The following is a 23,802-nucleotide window of genomic DNA, read 5'->3' as shown; positions in this document are numbered from 1 at the left end:
GACGCGTTTCGGTCTCGAATGGACCTTAATCATGAACTATCTGCACTGTGAGGAGTAAGCATATTTATGCTATGAACATCCAATGAATGAGTAGCCGGAAATGACATCATTAATTACAATGAAAATTAATTTTGTTTAAAAACATGATTATTCATCACACAAATTCATAATAACATATACATAAACACTAGTATCATGCATGGTGAAAAAGTACAGCAGGAAAAACACTTTAAAACATATTTTCTTCTCCATTAAAAAACGGAGCTTGGAATTCTGGGTAATGTAGTTTCCATAGTGGACTACTACATGACCATATATGGTGTTTCCACCGGATATTGTGTTGCACCGCTGCTGGTGAAACTTCCCCAGAAAATAATCCCTGAAGGTTTGTTCCGTTTGTAGCCGGAAATGACATCATTAATTACAATGAAAATTAATTTTGTTTAAAAACATGATTATTCATCACACAAATTCATAATAACATATACATAAACACTAGTATCATGCATGGTAAAAAAGTACAGCAGGAAAAACACTTTAAAACATATTTTCTTCTCCATTAAAAAACGGAGCTTGGAATTCTGGGTAATGTAGTTTCCATAGTGAACTACTACATGACCATATATGGTGTTTCCGCCGGATATTGTGTTGCACCGCTGCTGGTGAAACTTCCCCAGAAAATAATCCCTGAAGGTTTGTTCCGTTTGGAGAGACAGACGGCGGAAGTGACGTATCGCCGTCTTCTATTTCCGTTTTCAGGGATTCTGGGGTTTGTAGTTTAGAAGGGGAACCGGCGCGGCCATTTCATAGGTTAGAAAGCACTCTGAAACGGTCACCATGGAAACCAGCCGTGTTTTTGGTTTCTTTTCATACATATTATGAGTAGCTAATATAAACGTAAAACAAAGAGAAACAGGAATTAGTGGAAAAAATAGAAACTACAGACTTTCTAAACAGATCTGGGGTAACACTTTTATGAAAATGTTGCATTAATAGATAAAGCTCAAAGTCGCATATTAATTTAGCACATCAGTCAAGGAACCATTTAAGCTCAAAATCGCAGTTCAGACCACCTGGACTTAAGGTGTCATACATAAAAATACATTTCATTTCCGACTTAGCTAGAAGTGTATTGAGGTCTTTATTCCTTCCGTTTCCTTTGACCTGTCTAATTCCATAAAAGCCTGATATTTCTGTGACCAAACAATTATGTTTGGTTTTAAAATGAGCAGACAAAGAATGGGTTAGAAGGCCTTTTTTAATGTTTCTAATGTGCTCCCCCAGGCGAACCTTCAAGGGTCTAGAGGTCCGCCCAATATAAAATAAATTACAGCTGCATTTAATAGCGTAAATGACATTTTTACTGTCACAAGTGATAAAATCTGTAATATTCACTTTTTTCTCATTTATATGGATATTTTCAATTTTGCTTTTTCCTTCACTTTTAATATGTCTGCAGCCCATACAATTACCGCATCTATAAAACCCCTGGGACACAATTCTAGACTGGGATTTCGTCGAGGGCATAGCACTGGAGACCAATTTATTTTTTAAATTGGGAGCCCTGCGGTAGATATGGATGGGTCTATTGGGGACAAGGGGTCCAATCACCGGATCCTTCTTTAGCAGACCCCAATGTCTTTTGAAAATCTTCTCGATTTCTTGATGACTTTGGTTAAACTGGGTGATGAAAGCCCATTCATATTTATTGTCTGTAGTGGTCTTTATAATATTATCTTTCAGGAGATCCTTACGTGTGGTGTTTCTTACTTCGGAATGGGCTTTTTCAATAGTGCCCTTATTGTAGCCGCATGCCCTAAATTTTTCATTCATTTCTTTTGCCTGTGCTTCAAAAATATGAAGAACATCACGTTTGTCAGTAGCAGACTGTTTGCAAATTTCTACAGTGCGGTATAAGTGTGGAAGTCTGTATATAGGCCTAATTCATGTTTGTATGCACATTTCTACTCAGCTATGATTTTTCAGACTATGGACTTGCTAGTCATCGTAAGTGACGCTGCCACCCAGAAAAGAATATAGACACCCACTAGAGACATTGCAAAGTAATCAGCAGCAGCGCTACATACTCAGCATTAATGCAATAACGAGGAACATCGTCTCCTTGAATGAGTCTATGATCACGCAGGCTGACCGCGGCAGAAGCGAAGCTGGCACTATGCTTCTCTGCATATATGATCACAGCTGAAGGGAGGTACACTCCCTGAAAACGGCTGTGATGCACCAGGGTTTTTGCCACCATAGTCCCTTCCCGTCAATCACTCTGCATTTAAAATTCTTACTGCGAGCAGCATGGCAAAGGCAACTGTGGTGCATTCACAGTCTACCGATAACCGTTCAGGTTTGTTAACATTGGCATTATTTACAAACATGAGGTCATTTGAGGTTACAAATAAGCAATAGTCATCATATACAGACCTCCAGACTTATATGTCACAGTAGGTGAGCAATGAGTGTAATATAAAGTTTAATTAATATTTTGTGAGGTAGGTGACCTCATCAGCAAAGCAGCTCCCAAACAGTATCACTCATGAACATCAGCCTATAAGCGCACCATGCACCCACCTACTGTACAGGAGGGTCATTTCGAGATGATCGTAGCTGTGCTAAATTTAGCACAGCTACGATCATTCACACTGAGATGCGGGGGGACGCCCAGCACAGGGCTATCCCGCCCGCATGTCAGTGCCGCCCCCCCTTCCCCCGCAGAAGTGCAAAGGCATCGCACAGCGGCAATGCCTTTGCACTTCAAGAGTAGCTCCCGACCAGCGCAGCTTTAGCATGCTGGCCGGGAGCTACTCATCGCTCCCTGGCCCGCAGCGGCTGCGTGTGACGTCACGCAGCCGCTGCGGCCCGCCCTCCTTTCGGTCCGGCCATGCCTGCATTGGCCGGACTGCGCCCACTAAACGGCGTGCAAATGCAGCCAATTCCCCCCCCCCCCCCACCCAGCGACCGCCTCTGCCTGTCAATCAGGCAGAGGTGATCGTACTGCAGCGCCGGCATATGCGCAGTTCTCACCCGATCGCACCGCTGCGATAAACTGCAGCATGCGATCGGGTCAGAATGACCCCCAGTATCTCCAAGTTTCTTTCTACAATGTCTGATTAATGTTTTAGGCGAGGAATTCCCCTAACTCACCCCAACATGTGAGAAGAGCAAGTTGCAGTGGCGACGCCATTTAAACAATGACAACAGCATCAGATCTCACCAGGGCAGCCATCAGGGAGGGACTGTGGGGACTGGTGTCCCTGGCCCTTACAGAGAGGGGGGCCCTGGCTCCTACCACCAATACCTGGAGAGCTGCACCAGTCTGTGAGACAACAGCAGGCTGCCGCCAGACAGGATTTCTTTAAACAAGCCTTCCCTGTGCATTAGCTCTCTGAATCGTTCCTGTAGGTCCACCTATATGTAATATCACATCACAATGTATGACATCACATAGGAGTTGAGCGTTGCCACATAATCTTTTTTTTGGGGGAGGAGGGGCCCCTGTCTCTTTTGTTAGTCCCGGGCCCCACAATTTCTGATGGCAGCCCTGGATCTCACCCCTCTCATGGCTTGCACTCACACTGGACTCACACATGTACTGTATGCTCGCAGCCCTATGGAGCTGTGAACAAAAATCTGTGAGTCCTGGATTACCATGGGTGCAGCATCAAGCCTAATGCAAATCCAAACCTTCCACTGGGCATGCCCTTACATGTTAGGTGTGATGTGACTGAGCATGCTGCACCAATAGGAGAGAAGAGGAATGGAAATTGGAGTGGTAAGTATAACGTGTCGGGAGCAGACGGGGACGGGAGTAGGCAGGTAAGAGGGGGGGCATGCACAGGGGAGTTGCTGAGTGGGCATGGTGGCTGAGATGGCCCAGCAGATCCTGAATCCATTTATTGACAGACAGACAGACAGACAGACAGATAGATAGATAGATAGATAGATAGATAGATAGATAGATAGATAGATAGATAGATACTGTAGAAGTTATCCCAGATGACAATTTACAGTTGTAACATTTTCCTCTACGGCTTTAACATACTTAACTTGTACTTGGCACAAGCTAGGCATACTGGGTGGAGAGGCTAAAATAAGATAGTTTTCTTGTTACTTTGGAGGGGGAGAAGACAGGTGCCTGGTGAGTTCATGCAGTAATCACTGGCTAATTCACCAAACTACTTTGCTGGAAATTGCTGTAAAGTTAAAAATAAGCCAAAGCAACAGAACTGGAGAACACAGATTCAGTCCTGCAGGTGGTTCTAACTGAAACAGAAATGTACACAGCAACTCCTATTAATAGAAACATACAATTTAACAGCAGGTAAACACAGTCTGGCAGAATCCTTAGTAAATTTACTCAGACTTTAAAGTATTTAATTATTTGTCATATTGCTCTAGTATATCCCACACCTAAACAGTGTATGTGTGTGTGTGTGTGTGTGTGTGTGTGTGTGTGTGTGTGTGTGTGTGTGTGTGTGTCAATAACAAGCCACAGTCAAGACATAAATATACAAATTTAAATAATAAAACAATTGCAGCCTACACTTGGCTCTGCCCCATGACTATAGTAGGAATGTAGAAGTTTCAGGTAAAAGGCATACATAGCTCCAACCGCAATTATATGGTTATGTAGTTTTATGCTCTTATAAAAAGTATGGCTAGCTGGCATTGTTACTAATATTTTTTTTTTTTTTTAGTCTAAATATATAATTATTATAGATTGTGAGCTTGCAAGCAACACTCACTTCTCTGTATGTCTATTATTATCCAGTGTTGTTTTATTACAATTCTTTTACTGTTTGGTTACAATTCTGAATTGCGAAGCGCAAAGAAATATGCTATATATAAGATTAATTAATATATAAATAGTTATTATATTTATTTGTATGGCCTACCATATTAAGCACTCGGAATATAGACAAGAACACCACAGAATGAACAGGTAAAGGGCGCACAATAATTGTACATAAAGGAATCAGAGCTATACACATTCTTCAGCATAAATAAAGAGATGGGTGAACTCTGGTGCAAAGAATGGGTCTGCCCAATCTAATTCCCCTAATTACCTGCCCAAACAGGTACGAGAATACACAAAACCCAAATCAAAACAGGGGATTGATCAAAGGTGCCACCAATATGAGAAGGACATGTGTAACAATTGAATTCTTTCAAAGACAACTGTACATAACAGACAAATAAATATATTACTGATTCCTGGTGCGTGTGTGGTATCCACCAATTTCTATTCTTTGGTTGATATCAAAAAGTCCACAAGTTCACATGAAAATAAAGAAATAAAGTACAATGTGTAATATTGCTTTACACTAGAATATTCTCCATTGAGTGTCCAGAAACAGAGCCCTGACGTGATGTTCTTCTTAATAAATAGAAGGATAGGATCTCAACACCACTCCGAGTGTATAAAAGGAGCGTACCGAAACCTCACATATAAGAAGACGTGGAAATACACATAAAGGTATCTTTAAATCAAAATGGCACAAATCACAGTTATAATGTGTTGCTTTTCAAATTCCGGCAAACCCAATTCACATGTTAGAGTGTTGGACTCCACATATCAAGGTATCTTTTAAACGATAATTCCACACTTCTGAATAATAAAAAGATTTATTTCTTCAAGGTTAAGTAGAATAAAATCCAGAATGATAAAAATTGACAGTCTAATAGATGACAGTAACATACCTCCCAAATGTCCCGATTTTCACGGGACAGTCCCATTTTTTTGGGACTGTCCCGCTGCCCCACCCGCGGGTCGCAGTGTATCGCTGTGGGGACGGGCAGTTGGGAGGCTGTCACTCACTGCCCCGTTTAGTAGAGCAGCGGTGAATAGACTATTCACTAGAAATGGAGGGAGAGGTGACATGCCAGCAGCTCACAGAGTGCTGGGCATGCCCCTTCAGTGATGAAAACCAGGGGCGTGGCTCGCGATTGCAGCACTCCATGTAGCCATGCCCCCTTCCCTGAGGCCACCCCTCATTTTCGCAGCGGGGCGCGACTGCGCCGCCCCAAAGTTCCTCTTTCCACAACCAAGAAATTGGGAGGTATGCAGTAATTATGTCCATAATAAATGCTGAAGCCTTTTTAGTCAGATGTACGTGACCTTTACACAGGTGAAATTCCGGACTACCACCCGTGTCTCCTCTCCAGCATACATTCTGAACAACAAACTGACAATCCTTACAGTTGTCTGAACGAAAAAAAGCCCACTGTCTGTAAGCACCAACGCTGTTTCGACCCACAAGAGTCTTTGTCAAGGTGTAAGCACAGAGTATTGGCTATGTCATATTTATACCTTCTACACAGGAAATGCAGGGTTGCAATGTATGATGGGTAAATTTTCATAATCAAACATTTTTAAAAAAAAAAGCAGGAATGACCATATGGCACTGTTAGGTTCCTGGTGCTCAGAACAAGGGAGATGTTATGAAGCGAGTCCAGAGCACCAGGACGTAATGCTGGGAAAGGGGAATGGAAAGGGAATAGCCCCTGGCGCCCTATCTCCGTTGTCTCGCCCGTGCTGTCAGTACACTCTTGCGAGACTATGGTTGCTTGAGCCCATGGCAGCCGCGTTTGAAGGGCGGATTACGTCTGCCCAACTTCGATGCCCCCTCAGGTCTTAATGAGAGACAAAGAGTGAACCGAGACAGGGTGATAACAAGGGGCCCTCTGACTAAACAACAAGGCCAGGGGCTACTAACAAACCTAAAACCAAAGTATGTGCGGCTTGCCGCCAAAGGAAAACAACAACAAAGGAAATGCTGACCACACGCCGACACAATACTTTTGTGTACCGGCGGTGACAGCATAAGCAGAACCCTCTGCAAAACACCAGTGACAGAAATAATAAGGGAATACAGCGGCCTAGGCCGACGGACGCAGTAGTGCCGCTACTCACGGAACCGGTACGAATACTGGCAAATGGACAGGAACTCCCAATGCTGCTGACACAGACTCTCAGAACTGGAGGACAGGCAGAATCCCAAACGGCAGACCGGTGGACACCAAGAAGCCAGAAACTTGCACAGGCAAAGGTACTGGACCTCAGGACAGGAACGCCTCACGGCAGGACACGGGATCAGACATAGGAATCGACACAGGGACTGACACAGGAATCGACACAGGAAGCTCAGGAACTAGCAGGAACCAAGCTCAGAACTCAAGCAGACTGAAAACCCAGAAATATCACCAGCATCTGTGAATTGCAAACAGCCAGCATATAACAGAGAGGCCTAATTAATAATCCCATGCAGCTGCCTTGTTGCATGATTCCAAACTGACCAGATGCAATTAGCAGCCAGGTGAGGCTGAACACAAGGGAACAAGCTGCAATTACACAGACTCACCAGCGGCAGCAGACAAGAGTATTCTAAAACAGAGCATACATAAAATAGGAATGAACCACTACCTGTGGTTCATAACAGTATCCCCTCCTTAAGGGTGAGCTCCGAGCACCCCATGACACCCATGGGGAACATAAACAGAAGTATAACATGAAATACAGAACAAAACTGCAAAACAGGAATGAGCCACAGCCGTGGCTCATAACATTACCCCCCCCCCCCTTGAGGAGGGGTCAAAAGACCCCAAAATTCAGACTATCCAGAACAAGGGATACAAAAAAAAAAACCTGACACACTGGTCTAACAGACAAGAAAACAAAAAAAACAAGTTGTAGCAACAACTTGTAACAGTGCCCTCCCCTTGATGGTGGCCACTGGACACAAGACAAGGGGGAAAAAAAATCTTTTTTTTTTTTTTTTATCAAGGCAAGAGTCAAAAATTATTTCTTTTTCTTCTTCTTCTTTTTACAAAGCTCTTTAGGTCTGACCAAGGTAATTCCCCAAACATTGTCTGAACTGATGGTACCACCCAGCAAGGCTGCGTTCAAATCAGAGACAGGTCTCTTACCCTTGGGAGCTGAACTTTCTGGTAAAGTACTATTATTAGAAGAAGAAGTCAAAAAAGCACATCCTGCAGTCAAAACAACGGGCTGGGACTCTTGTGCCGAGTTTACAGTATTTGGTGGACTCTCAGCAGACAAGACGGGTGACTTAGAGGAACCTGAACCAATTTCTTTGGAACCGTATCTTTTAACAATTGCATCACAGAATGCTAGGGGATCCTGAAGAATGGGATCTTCAGCTTTCATTAGGCTGGTCGCCCACTCAGAAGGCTCTCCTCTAAAAGAATAAATCAGATAGAGCCCAAGGTTTTCTGAAGTGATGCCCAGAAATGGTCTAGACAACATAATAGTGTAATAGTGTTTGAAAAGCGCCAGAAATTGGGCGAAGTCCCCATCAAAGGTTATGGATGTTGAGATATCAGAGTCAGGATCTGTTTCCTTCTCATCTGACTGACTGGAGTGCTTTGCTAGGACCTGGTCACTATTGACCTTACTCGAGGCTGAGACTCTCTGAACCCCACCCGGGGCTGAGACTTTCTGAACCCCACCCGGGGCAGTGACTTTCTGAACCCCACAAGGGGCAGTGACTTTCTGAACCCCACCCGGGGCAGTGACTTTCTGAACCCCACCCGGGGCAGTGACTTCCGGGAACCCCGCTGGGGCAGTGGCCTCCGGGAACCCCGCTGGGGCAGTGGCCTCCGGGAACCCCGCTGGGGCAGTGGCCTCCGGGAACCCCGCTGGGACAGTGGCCTCCGAGAACCTCGCTGGGGCAGTGGCCTCCGAGAACCCCGCTGGGGCAGTGGCCTCCGAGAACCCCGCTGGGGCAGTGGCCTCCGGGAACCCCGCTGGGGCCAGCACCTCGGATTCTTTTACTGGGACCGGGCCGTTGGCCTCCCTGACTGGGATCGGGCCATCGGCCTCCCTCTCTGAGTCGATAATTATCGAAAGTTCTCCCGGGACTATGACTTCCGGGACTTTTGCTGAAGCAATAACGTTCAGATCCTCCACTAATGCTATGCTTCTTAAGTTCTTTCCTGGGGAAGCGACTTCTAGACCCTTCTTTGGGGCTGCGTCTCTCGAGACCCCACTTGGGGATATTACTTCAAAGATCCCTTCTGGGGTTTTGCTTCTCGAGTTCCCCTCAAGAACTATGGTTTTAGAGACCCTTTCTAGGGTTGCGCTTTTCAAGTCCCTACCTGGGGTAACAGCTTCTGAGACCCCTTCCGGTATGGACACCTGAACTATAATATTTGATGTCCCTCTATAAGCTAGGGCATCGGGTACCGCTCCAGCACTCTGGGCATCGAGTACCGCTCCAGCACTCTGGGCATCGAGTACCGCTCCAGCACTCTGGGCATCGGGTACCGCTCCAGCACTCTGGGCATCGGGTACCGCTCCAGCACTCTGGGCATCGGGTACCGCTCCAGCACTCTGGGCATCGGGTACCACTCCAGGACCCTGGGCTACGGGCACCACTCCAGGACGCTGGGCTACGGGCACCACTCCAGGACCCTGGGCTACGGGCACCACTCCAGGACCCTGGGCTACGGGCACCACTCCAGGACCCTGGGCTACGGGCACCACTCCAGGACCTTGGGCATCGGGCACCACTCCAGGACCCTGGGCATCGGGCACCACTCCAGGAACCTGGGCATCGGGCACCACTCCAGGAACCTGGGCATCGGGCACCACTCCAGGGACTTGCAACTCCGCTTCCACAGGAACCTCAAGAGAGGAGAGAAACATTCTCTTTTGATTCCTGAATCTATAATGGGGCTCCCTTGCCCAAGGACCCCAATTATAGGACAGAGAGCTTTTTTGTGTGGGTTGTGTGACAAGTACCTCTGCCACAGTAGAGACAGGAGTAGGTCTTGTATCATGACTCAACTTGGCCAGAGGGCAAGACTCGTCACCACACTTTGGCTTGCGCAACTCACAGGTCTGCAGATAATGGCCTAAACCCCCACAATATAGGCATAAGTTTAAGTTTCTGCGACGCAGACGCTCCTCTTCTGAGAGCCTGGGCCGCAGAAAACTTTTAAACCTTTTCTCTTCAATTAAACCAGAGGATTCTCTTGTCACCATACTGTGAACAAGAGTCTCTTTAGAGATAGATGTACTCTCAACGACTTCTGGCAAGATGAGCAAGATTTTAGTCAGTAGGTTTTGCAGTTGCTTTAGGGATTGCTGCAAAACTTCTAGTCGCTCTGGTCTCAAAGCACTGAATACAGAGTTCAGGGCTGCGAGAGATGCCTGCAGGGCTTGCATAGTAGACATAGGAGGATTTAAAACTAGACAAGACAAGACAAGGCAAGACAAGACAAGACAAGGCAAGACAAGACAAGACAAGGCAAGACTAAATTTTGCTAAACAAAACAAGACTTTTTTTTTTTTTTTTTTTAAACACCGGACTGGATTCTAAACACCGGACTGGATTCTAAACACCGGACTGGATTCTAAACACCGGACTGGATTCTAGACCAGACACTGCATTGGGCCAAAAAAGAAAAAAAAAGTTTTATTTCTTTTTTGTGGTATGGCTGGTGATAATGTTAGGTTCCTGGTGCTCAGAACAAGGGAGATGTTATGAAGCGAGTCCAGAGCACCAGGACGTAATGCTGGGAAAGGGGAATGGAAAGGGAATAGCCCCTGGCGCCCTATCTCCGTTGTCTCGCCCGTGCTGTCAGTACACTCTTGCGAGACTATGGTTGCTTGAGCCCATGGCAGCCGCGTTTGAAGGGCGGATTACGTCTGCCCAACTTCGATGCCCCCTCAGGTCTTAATGAGAGACAAAGAGTGAACCGAGACAGGGTGATAACAAGGGGCCCTCTGACTAAACAACAAGGCCATGGGCTACTAACAAACCTAAAACCAAAGTATGTGCGGCTTGCCGCCAAAGGAAAAGAACAACAAAGGAAATGCTGACCACACGCCGACACAATACTTTTGTGTACCGGCGGTGACAGCATAAGCAGAACCCTCTGCAAAACACCAGTGACAGAAATAATAAGGGAATACAGCGGCCTAGGCCGACGGACGCGGTAGTGCCGCTACTCACGGAACCGGTACGAATACTGGCAAACTGACAGGAGCTCCCAATGCTGCTGACACAGACTCTCAGAACTGGAGGACAGGCAGAATCCCAAACGGCAGACCGGTGGACACCAAGAAGCCAGAAACTTGCACAGGCAAAGGTACTGGACCTCAGGACAGGAACGCCTCACGGCAGGACACGGGATCAGACATAGGAATCGACACAGGGACTGACACAGGAATCGACACAGGAAGCTCAAGAACTAGCAGGAACCAAGCTCAGAACTCAAGCAGACTGAAAACCCAGAAATATCACCAGCATCTGTGAATTGCAAACAGCCAGCATATAACAGAGAGGCCTAATTAATAATCCCATGCAGCTGCCTTGTTGCATGATTCCAAACTGACCAGATGCAATTAGCAGCCAGGTGAGGCTGAACACAAGGGAACAAGCTGCAATTACACAGACTCACCAGCGGCAGCAGACAAGAGTATTCTAAAACAGAGCAACAGGAAATCCTGGCATGCAAGACAACTTTATAAACATAAAATAGGAATGAACCACTACCTGTGGTTCATAACAGGCACTTGATATTAATAAATGAACAATGAACTAGCTATTTCTATATAGCTTGCAGCAATTACAATACTTAAAAACGGTTTTACAAGACAAGATTCACAGAACATTATCGTGGACCGGAAGTGTCCGCGTTCCATGATATGTTTCATGAACCCGGAAGTTCATGTTGCGCATGCGTGGACACTGTCAGCAGTGAAATAGATATGTATTGGGGCAGTTTTAGATTACACACCATCTACTTCCGGGTGTGTGAAGCACAATGGTGGAACGTGGACTCTTACGATCCACTCACTTCCCTTCTCTCTATTTCACTGCTGACAGTGTGACCATGTTATTTTAGTGGCGCCTTTGATCAATCCCATGTTTTGACTTGGGTTTTGTACATTCATAAGCATACTTGTTGGGCCAAAAATATGATTGTCAGTAAATGCTGCATTATATATATTGCTCTGCATCTGCATTGATAATTATAAGCAATTCGGTATCCCAAACATTTGCTATTGTAAAAGGAGTTATCAGACCTTGTTGTAATGCCATAAAAACATGAAGCTGGGGCAACATTTATTTTACATATTAATTATTTAGTATTTACTTATTATATACATATGTTAATGTATTTCTTAAGGTCTTCATCATTTCTGTGTATGTCATTTATTCTTAATAATTAATACCAGAAACACATGGTGAGAATTTTCCCACAGCACACCAATGTACAGTAAGTTCTTTAACTGCCCTTTTTTCATTTTTTTAAATAAAGTTGACAACATTTGTCAATCTTAAAGAATTTATAAAATATATTGTTGCCTGCAGTCACCAAATATAGTAATGCATATTTTAAATTGCATTATATACAAAACCTACACAGTGTACTTACTTGGTAGAAAAACTCATATGTATTATTACGTGCTGTAAAAATTATGCAGAATGTCTTACAAATTTTCTCGAAAATGCAAACTTGAAAGAAAATAATGCTGAAATGGTAGTTTGTTGTTCATTTGGCATTATACCTCTCTCAGCTAATGTAATACGGTATATAACAAACTCCAAAGCTTTTTGTATTGGTTATTTCTTTTCTAAGTTCATGGTTTGACACATTCATAAAAGCTACAAATTGGTCTCTATATTTTGCTGAGTTGCTTTTAAGTGAAGCTTTGTGAGAGAAAAAATCCGTGTCCTAAAGGAGCTGTAAAAGTGTTGTATTGTGTTCATCGCCTGGTGTTTAGTGTGTTTGCCAATTCCTGCTTCTAAATAAGTTAGACTTGTTTTGCCATGCTGAGTTTGTTCGTAGTAAACCTGAAAATGGCTGTCTGGGGTATATTTCTTTAAATGTAATTGGTATAGACTTGTATTTTGAGCAGAACTAGGTAATTAAAAAGCACAAGCTGCACGGGGTATGCAAATGAAAGAACTTTGGGATGAAATATGACATTTTGCCATCATGTGTTCAGAATTTAAAAATGTATCATTATGCATTTTAAAATTGATAACCCAGAGTTGGCTGTCATCGAGATGATATTAAATTTCTAGTATATGAAGTTTACGGGATTGGAAATTATTAAGACCACAGGCATAATGAAATGAAACAGGATATTGCTTTGGGGTAAAGACAGGACATGATTTGTAAAGTAATCATCGACTATAGGGTATTTGGTAGAAGTGTCAATTGTCTCAAACTGTATTTATTAAAGTCTATATATCATAAAAGGAATGTCTTGTGGTAAGGACATTTAGAGGTAACTAAACTGTTCCTGTACCCATTTACAAGGCCGTAATGAGTTTTCTACAAAAAGAACCGCTCAGACGGGCACAAAGCAAAGGGGGCAGTACAATTGCCACACCAATGGCACCTGTTTCCATCTTGTAGGTTGCCTGGAGAGGCACCTACTACTTAGAAAGGAACACAATGGAACTGGTGCCCATCTTCTTGCTCCCAAAGCATGTTCTGTGACATTGTGATGTCCCGTGCTCAGGAGCAATAGGTACTCGATTTCTTGGGGTGCTCATTGTATAGTCACTTAAATAATGGTTATTATAAAATGTTTGAAGTGGTTCAAACAGATACAGCCTTCAACACTAAAGCATGCATATATCCCAGTTATAATAAAAGACTTTAACAATGTTATAGAGCAGATATTGCTGTTAGTTTCCTTCATTGAATTGGTATTAAATATATATATATATATATATATATATATATATATATTCCATAGACAAAAAACCTTACGGTTTCACATGTCCCATTAAGGCTTCTTAGACATGATCGAAATTTCAGAAACCTGTTGTAACTCTTCCACTCAAACTCCAAAAAGCAATGAAATTCCGATCATTAAGGCTGACACCTTAATGGACGTGTTCCTTGCGCAATACAGATATGGTATGCCATCACAGCCTGTGGGTAAGTGCAGATTCAGCACTCTCACAGAGTGACATTGCTGTCACTCACACAATGGTGGAGCTGCTAATTCACAGATTTGTGTGCTCATTGGAATACACACATGCAGTCTATGCAACTGAAGGTCTGAGCAGTTATGTGGTGCTCCCATCCCACACAGTCCTCACAACCATCCCATTCAGTCACAACAATCCCACCTTGTTACAACTAACTCCATACATCCATCTCATTTAGAATACACATTTAGCTCCCTCAAACATCTTGGTTAATTGCTAAAACTATAATACCACATCTACGGTCTATGCATCTACACTTACTTCCCCTACACCCCCATGCTGCTCTGTCTTCCCCAATCCCTACTGCTGTGTTCTCCCATCTGTGCTAGTCTGTACTAATTTATCTGTACCATCTGCCTTTCCCCACCTGTGCCTTGTCTGTACCACTGTTTCCTTCTCTCTGTGCTGCTCAGTGCTGCTCAGTTGATTGTAGATGTGCCAAATTTAGCACATCTACAATCATTTACTCTGACATGCAATGTGACGCCCAGCACAGGGCTAGTCCGCCCAGCATGTCAGGCCCTCCCCTCCCCCCGCTGCGCTCCCGGGTACGCACGCACAGTGCAGCCATTGTGCATTTGCACCCCACAAACTAATTCAGACTGCGATCGCTGCAGTCTGAATTATCCCCTGTGTTTCTTTGTCCCCCCCATTAGTGCTGCTTAGTCTTCCCTCTAGCCACACACTTTTGTTCCCCCATCCACAATGCTGTCTCCTCCCTCCAACCAACAACACTCTTACCTCATCCGAGCAGCTTTGTCTTCCGCTCAGACCTTCAGTTGCATAGACTGCATGTGTGTATTCCAATGAGCACACAAATCTGTGAATTAGCAGCTCCACCATTGTGTGAGTGACAGCAATGTCACTCTGTGAGAGTGCTGAATCTGCACTTACCCACAGGCTGTGATGGCATACCATATCTGTATTGCGCAAGGAACACGTCCATTAAGGTGTCAGCCTTAATGATCGGAATTTCATTGCTTTTTGGAGTTTGAGTGGAAGAGTTACAACAGGTTTCTGAAATTTCGATCATGTCTAAGAAGCCTTAATGGGACATGTGAAACCGTAAGGTTTTTTGTCTATGGAATTTCATCGCTTTTTTTAAATTTATTTTTTTTATTCAGAAATGTAAAATTTCACTGTAAGAATAAACATTTGATTTTTTAAATGTTTAATGAAAATGTTCGTATAACATCACTATTCTGTGCAAAATTATTTTATTTACCAAACCGAATTGTTTAAAGTCCGTACACACTTAACGATTTAATGAGCGACGTCGCTCATTTTCCCCCTCCTTGAGCGACATTGCTCGTTTTATCGTTAAGTGTGTATGCTGCCAGCGACGAACGAATGCGCGGCCCCGCGGGTCGGCAACGATCGTCGCTGTCGGTAGGGCATGCATGAAGGATGTGGACTGTCGTCCACGACCTTCGTGCAGGGCTGGCGGGGGCGTGACGTCACTGAGCGATATGAGCGGTCATATCGCTCAGTGTGTACAGTCGGCCGCCGGCCCGGGAGGGGGAAACATTAGACGATGTCGCTCACAGATCGACATTGTTTAATGTGTATGGGCCTTTAGACTTTGGTCAAAATATTTTGCTGCCTTTGCAGCTGATGCAGGGAGGGGGGTAGGCGGCAGCAGCCTGTGACTGAGGCTGGAGGTAGGCGTGAAATGCATTGTTTGTACGTGTGAGTGCGTGGTGTCAGGTGCTGCCTGTGTATGTGTGTGTCAGGTCCTGTGTGTGTGTGTGTGTGTGTGTGCATGTCAGGTGTTGCGGGTGTATATGTGTGTGTATCAGGTGCTCCGCGTGTGTACAAGTGTATGTCTGGTGCTGTGCATGAATACGTATGTCTGTGTCAGGTGCTGCGTGCGTCAGTTGCTGCGCGTGTACATGAGTGTGCGTCAGGTGCTGCGCGTGTACATGAGTGTGCGTCAGGTGCTGCGCGTGTACATGAGTGTGCGTCAGGTGCTGCGCGTGTACATGAGTGTGCGTCAGGTGCTGCGCGTGTACATGAGTGTGCGTCAGGTGCTGCGCGTGTACATGAGTGTGCGTCAGGTGCTGCGCGTGTACACGAGTGTGCGTCAGGTGCTGCGCGTGTACACGAGTGTGCGTCAGGTGCTGCGCGTGTACACGAGTGTGTCAGGTGCTGCGCGTGCACACGAGTGTGCGTCAGGTGCTGAGCGTGTACACGAGTGTGCGTCAGGTGCTGCGCGTGTACACGAGTGTGCGTCAGGTGCTGCGCGTGTACATGAGTGTGCGTCAGGTGCTGCGCGTGTACATGTGTGTGCGTCAGGTGCTGCGCGTGTACATGTGTGTTGCTTCAGGTGCTGCGTGTGTACATGTGTGTGTGAGTAAGGTGCTGCGTGTGTATGTGTGTGTCAGGTGCTGCGTGTGTATATTAGTGTGTCTGATGGTGTGCGTGTATATGTATGTGTCAGGTGCTGCGTGTATATGTGTGTGTGTCAGGTGCTGCGTGTGTATATGTGTGTCAGGTGCTGCATGTTTATCTTATTGTGTCTGATGCTACGTGTGTGTGTGTCAGGTGCCGCACGTGTATGTGTGTGTCAGGTGCTGCATGTTTATTTTATTGTGTCTGATGCTACGTGTGTGTGTCAGGTGCCGCACGTGTATATGTGTGTGTGTCAAGTGCTGCGCGTGTACACGAGTGTGCGTCAGGTGCTGCGCGTGTACACGAGTGTGCGTCAGGTGCTGCGCGTGTACACGAGTGTGCGTCAGGTGCTGCGCGTGTACACGAGTGTGCGTCAGGTGCTGCGCATGTACACGAGTGTGCGTCTGGTGCTGCACGTGTACACGAGTGTGCGTCAGGTGCTGCGCGTGTACACGAGTGTGCGTCAGGTGCTGCGCGTGTACACGTGTGTGCGTCAGGTGCTGCGCGTGTACATGTGTGTGCGTCAGGTGCTGCGCGTGTACATGTGTGTGTGAGTAAGGTGCTGCGTGTGTATGTGTGTGTCAGGTGCTGCGTGTGTATGCGTGTGTCAGGTGCTGCGTGTGTATATTAGTGTGTCTGATGGTGTGCGTGTATATGTATGTGTCAGGTGCTGCGTGTATATGTGTGTGTGTCAGGTGCCGCATGTGTATATGTGTGTGTGTCAGGTGCTGCGTGTGTATGTGTGTCAGGTGCTGCATGTTTATCTTATTGTGTCTGATGCTACGTGTGTGTGTGTCAGGTGCCGCACGTGTATATGTGTGTGTGTCAGGTGCTGCGTGTGTATATGTGTGTCAGGTGCTGCATGTTTATCTTATGTGTCTGATGCTACGTGTGTGTGTGTCAGGTGCCGCACGTGTATGTGTGTGTCAGGTGCTGCATGTTTATTTTATTGTGTCTGATGCTACGTGTGTGTGTCAGGTGCCGCACGTGTATATGTGTGTGCGTCAGGTGCTGCGCGTGCACACGAGTGTGCGTCAGGTGCTGCGCGTGTACACGAGTGTGCGTCAGGTGCTGCACGTGTACACGAGTGTGCGTCAGGTGCTGCGCGTGTACACGTGTGTGCGTCAGGTGCTGCGCGTGTACATGTGTGTGCGTCAGGTGCTGCGCATGTACATGTGTGTGCGTCAGGTGCTGCGCGTGTACATGTGTGTGCGTCAGGTGCTGCGCGTGTACATGTGTGTGCGTCAGGTGCTGCGCGTGTACATGTGTGCGCGTCAGGTGCTGCGCGTGTACATGTGTGTGTGAGTAAGGTGCTGCGTGTGTATGTGTGTGTCAGGTGCTGCGTGTGTATATTAGTGTGTCTGATGGTGTGCGTGTATATGTATGTGTCAGGTGCTACGTGTATGTGTGTGTGTGTCAGGTGCCGCATGTGTATATGTATATGTCAGGTGCTGCGTGTGTATGTGTGTGTCAGGTGCTGCATGTTTATTTTATTGTGTCTGATGCTACGTGTGTGTGTGTCAGGTGCCGCACGTGTATATGTGTGTGTGTCAGGTGCTGCGCGTGTACACGAGTGTGCGTCAGGTGCTGCGCGTGCACACGAGTGTGCAACAGGTGCTGAGCGTGTACACGAGTGTGCAACAGGTGCTGAGCGTGTACACGAGTGTGCGTCAGGTGCTGCGCGTGTACATGAGTGTGCGTCAGGTGCTGCGCGTGTACATGTGTGTGCGTCAGGTGCTGCGCGTGTACATGTGTGTGCGTCAGGTGCTGCGCGTGTACATGTGTGTGTGAGTAAGGTGCTGCGTGTGTATGTGTGTGTCAGGTGCTGCGTGTGTATATTAGTGTGTCTAATGGTGTGCGTGTATATGTATGTGTCAGGTGCTGCGTGTATATGTATGTGTCAGGTGCTACGTGTATATGTGTGTGTGTGTCAGGTGCTGCGTGTATATGTGTGTGTGTCAGGTGCTGCGTGTGTATGTGTGTGTCAGGTGCTGTATGTTTATTTTATTGTGTCTGATGCTACGTGTGTGTGTGTGTGTGTGTGTGTGTGTGTGTGTGTGTGTCAGGTGCCGCACGTGTATATGTGTGTGTGTCAGGTGTTGCGCGTGTATGTGTGTGTCAGGTGCCGTTCCCCTTCTTCCCATCCCAGCTCTCTCTATAGAATACAGCTCTGCACCCAGAGAGAGGGAAAGACCAGGGGGCTGATCACGGCACTGCTCACTTTTTGGTCATGAGTTCGGCCTCCTGTTTCTTCCAGTGCTGTGTTCCTGCAGCCCAGCCCTCCCTGTTGTGCCAGAGAATCAGCCCTTCCTTCCCCAGCCAGAGAGAGAGCCCGAGGCAGAGACACTCTTCCCGTAGCTGGCTTACCCCCAGTACTTCAGCACTGGCCATGCGGCAGTCAACAAAGGAGAGCAGCAGGGGGTTCTGGCAGCATTAGCTGTGGCCGCAGCTGGATCGGGGAGGCCTGTAGTGTCTGAGGTGGGCAACGCTTCCTCCCCCGCTGTCACCTTCCCCTGCCGGAGAGAAAGCCAGAGACATACCCTTCCCGCAGCTGGGCTACCCCTAGTACCTCAGTGCTGGCCAGGCAGAAGTCTATGGAGGGGACCGGCAGGGGTTTCAGGCCGCAGCAGCAGCGGCTGCAGCCAGATCAGGGAGGCCTGCAGGGTCAGAGCCGGGCAGCACTTCCACCAACACTGTCACCTCTGTGCTGGGCATGTACACCAGTCCGTACGGACGGAGGTGTCCACAACAGGCAGCAGTATGAGTCAGACAAACTCATTACATGCTGCCCACTGCTGCGCCGCGTGCCCTCGATGGAGGAAGCCTAGATGCGGTCCCCAGCGGCAGCGAGGGAGAAGGGTGATCACATCACCCTTCAACCCGGCACCTCACAATCAGCTGGGGATCTGCAGTAGCTTCATCTCTCTCTTCCTCTCCCTCTCTGACAGCACAGCAGCCCCTCTGGGTCCCATGTAGCTCTGCCCCCCTGCTCACAGTTCACTCGGCCTCTCCTGATTAAAAAGAAAATAAGAGCCTGACCTGCTGCTCAGATGCGAGGAGGGGACGGGCGGTAGGTCCTCTGTGAGTGCACTACACAGTCAAAATTAACTCGGACTCCTCACAACAGTGTGGACTGCAGGCGACGTCAGACGCCAATTTGGGTGTGCTTGCTGCACTACCTGCCCATCAAGCCCAACGTGGTGCCATGGTGTCAGCCCCGCCCACTATAGGGATTCCATTTTGTATTAGGAATCCTATAACAGCATTCTGACATCCCTCCCTATGACGCGGCCATCCATACACTGCCGCTCTCATACATCCACACACCGCCGCTCTCATACATCCGCACACCGCCGCTCTCATACATCCGCACACCGCCGCTCTCATACATCCGCACACCGCCGCTCTCATACATCCGCACACTGCCGCTCTCATACAGCCGCACACCGCCGCTCTCATACAGCTGTAAACTGCCGCTCTCATATATCCGCACACTGCCGCTCTCATACATCCGTACAACCCAGCTCTCATACATCCGCACACTGCCGCTCTCACACAACTGTACACTGCTGCTCTCATACATCCGAACAACCCCGCTCTCATACGTCCGCACACTGCCGCTCTCATACATCCGCACACTGCCGCTCTCACACATCCGCACACTGCCGCTCTCACACATCCGCACACTGCCGCTCTCACACATCCGCACACTGCCGCTCTCATACATCCACACACCACCGCACTCATACATCCACACACCAACGCAGTTATACAGCCGCACACTGCCGCTCTCATACATCCGCACACTGCCGCTCTCATACATCCGCACACTGCCGCTCTCATACATCCGCACACTGCCGCTCTCATACATCCGCACACTGCCGCTCTCATACAGCCGTACAACCCCGCTCTCATACATCCGCACACTGCTGCTCTCATACAGCCGCACACCGACGCGGTTATACAGCCGCATACCGACGCAGTTATACAGCCGTACACTGCCGCTCTCATACATCCATCCGCACACTGCCGCACTCTTACATCCATCCGCACACTGCCGCACTCTTACAACCGCACACTGCCGCACTCTTACAACCGCACACTGCCGCACTCTTACAACCGCACACTGCCGCCCCCATACATCCGCACACTGCCGCTCACATCTATACATACATAGCCTCCATACAGCTACACATCCAATCACTGCTCAAGGGAACACTGAAATCACTATCACTTTTCCCCGGGGTGTGACCACAGCCAGCCACTACTCCGGCCACCTTCTTGTGACACCAAAATGCATCTTACCTATCATCAGGGTGGTGCTGCTGCTGGGGGTAGGTTGCTGCCTCAGTCTCCTGGTTGGTGCTGCGATTGGAGGGGGTACTGCTTCCCTGTGCTGCCACTGTCTCCCGGATCATCGTGCCGCTGGCTGAATTGCAGCTTGACGCTACTGCTGCCGGGAGTAACAGCTTCCTGACTGTTGTTGCTGGTGGCTGCCTACTGCTCATTGCCGACGGAACACTGACCGGCTCTGCAGTGATGCTGGCGGAGTAGTGGCGGTGGGGTGGGGGGGTGCCTGCTCCCTTCCCTCGAGCATGCCGCAGTGTAAAAAAATAAATAATAAATAGAGAGCATACCAGGGTGAGAGTCTTTATTGATCACAGTGACTACACGGGGCACAGCATAAGGACACCTTGCTGTGAAGGGCTCTGCCCACACAGATTGCTGCACCCTCTCTGTCAGCCGCTGCCCTCTCGTTCTCTGGGCGGCCAGTTCCAGTGTGAGGTAGGAGAGGAAGAGAACACACAGGAGAGCAGCCCTGATATATAACAGAGGTGGAAGTTCTATAGGCAGCAGAGACGGAGACCAGCCAGCCAGTCTCCCAGTGCCCTGATCACTACACGCCGCCAGCACAGCATTACAGGAGGGTCCTATAGTGCTGCCCTGAGCTAAAAGGTGTGTGTACCAAGTGTACCCCATACAGTGTGCTGCGCCCTGGTGTCTCTGAGAGGGGTGAGGTCACCGTGCCGCTTTAGAATATGGCTTTTCCTTAGTACTGTATGTTACAGCCCTGCACTAGTAGTGGCAACTCTGCCCTATGTGAACCTGTGAGGTTATTTTCCTATTTACAGAATAACCGGGGAGAAGGCGGCCATATTGCGGCTCTCAAGTGAAGGCCCTGTAGTACACCCCCTGCTGGCGGCCACTGCGCAGGCGCAAAAAATTGAAATGCCCCATCTCTGTAATGGGGCATATTTCTCTTAATTAAAAAAACCCTGTAACTTTCTGAAAAACCACAACCCCAAAAGGCACTTCACTGGGACATGCTCTATCTAATAAAACAAACCCCAAGTCATATATATATATATATATATATATACACACACACACACACACACTCATGTATAAACATGTATACACAAATACACGTATGTACATGTTTATGTATGTATAATACACTGATAGAGTACATTATATTTATGAATTAATTGCTTCCCGATTCTGCAGCAGCATCATCAGCACCACCAGTGTTACTCACAGTCACTTCACACTGACTGCTGCACAACACATCACTTCATTTCCAGGCCGCCCGCCACCTGGTGAAGAGACATGGGAGATGAAGGACCAGCAGTGCCACGTTGAGCGGAAGTATTGTGAATTAGTTACCCACACACTCCTTGTGACACCTGCTCCCCGTCTGCCCTCCCTCCCACCCGCCGCCTGCCATCCGGAACCCGCACTGACAAGTAAGTCTCAGCAGAATGTGTCTGCTGGCGGCTCCCAGTCCCTCCTAGAGGAACACTGCCAGTGGTGTGGCGGCCGCTGCACACTAGGACTGAGAGACCGCAGCGGGAGGAAAGCACAGGTGGGCGGGAGGAGAGCATGGGCGGACATCACCACGTCACATTGCAAGGTGACGCCAGTCCCCCCAGTGAGGCCGCCGACGAATGCACTCAGCATAGTATTAGCAGCAGGCAGGGGGGGGGCAGGCGCAGCGGTGGTGGGAGGTACGGAAATGAGCTGCAGGCTAGGCTCCACCGATCACACACTCAGCGATCACTGTGCTACAGCAAGCGTGGCGTGCAGCGGTGCTGGACATTAGGGAGTGCCTGTGCGCACGCCTATGCGCTACCACTTCCCATATGCCACACTACATCACTATGCTATAGCCCTCCCATATGCTGCACTTCATAATTACACTATACCCCCCATACAACATACTACATCACCACACTACACTACTCACAATAAAATTAAAACATCCCAGTTCCTCATTCTTAATGAGCTCACGTGAGTTCTCTCCCCAGCGGAGCTCCAGACCAAGTAACAATGAAGACACCAGCAGCGTGTAGGGGGCAGGCCTGGTCCACTTGTCAGGAGAGAGCAGTCACTGGAGGGTAAGAAGGGGGCGGGGCCTAGTCCTACAGACGGGAGAGAGCAAGGTACAGGGGTAGAAGGGGACGGCTGATGTGAAGAAGGGGGCGGGGCCTATTCTTACAGGCTTTCAAAATTCTATTTTTTTTAAAATTCGACATTTGACAAATTCTACTTTTCTGCAATGGTACAAATGCGGCAATTCGACAAAAGTATATTCAATTGAAGTTTGTAAATTCGACAACAGTGCTTTTAAACAGTAAATTCGTCATTTTCAATCCACCACACTTTGCTGGCGGAATCTAATAAAAAAATTTAAAAACATGTTGTTTTTTTGCTGTTTTTTTTTTTTTGTAATAGCATATCTATTTATATTAGAAGGGATTAGGTCAGGCATTCCCAACCGCGGCCCTCAAGGCACACTAACAGTGCAGGTTTTAGTGATATCCAGGCTTCAGCACAGGTGACTTAATTAGTAGCTCAGTTATTTTGATTTAACCATCTGTGCTGCAGCCTGGATATCACTAAAACCTGCACTGTTGGTGTGCCTTGAGGACCGCGGTTGGGAATGCCTGGATTAGGTACTTGGTTTGTCTTTTTTGGAGGCACAAGTATTATTTATATATTTTTTAAAAGATTATTATTTTTTTCTTTTTTTTAAATGGAATGTGAAAAAAACGGAAAAAAAATTGCGTGGTGTCCCGCCTCCAAAGCATAACCAGCCTCGGGCTCTTCGAGCCGCTCCTGGTTCTAAAAATCCGGGGGAAAAACGGACAGGGGATCCCCCGTATTTTTAAAACCAGCACCGGGCTCTGCGCCTGGTGCTGGTGCAAAAAAATATGGGGGACAAAAAGAGTAGGGGTCCCCCGTATTTTTTACACCAGCATCGGGCTCCACTAGCTGGACAGATAATGCCACAGCCGGGGGTCACTTTTATACAGTGCCCTGCTGCCGTGGCATTAAATATCCAACTAGTCACCCCTGGCCGGGGTACCCTGGGGGAGTGGGGACCCCTTCAATCAAGGGGTCCCCCCCCAGCCAC

The sequence above is a fragment of the Pseudophryne corroboree genome, chromosome 8, assembly GCF_028390025.1.
Source record: "Pseudophryne corroboree isolate aPseCor3 chromosome 8, aPseCor3.hap2, whole genome shotgun sequence".
In the NCBI taxonomy this organism is placed as follows: Eukaryota; Metazoa; Chordata; class Amphibia; order Anura; family Myobatrachidae; genus Pseudophryne; species Pseudophryne corroboree.
The sequence above is the reverse complement of the archived record's forward strand: the minus strand, read 5'-3'. Positions refer to the sequence as shown.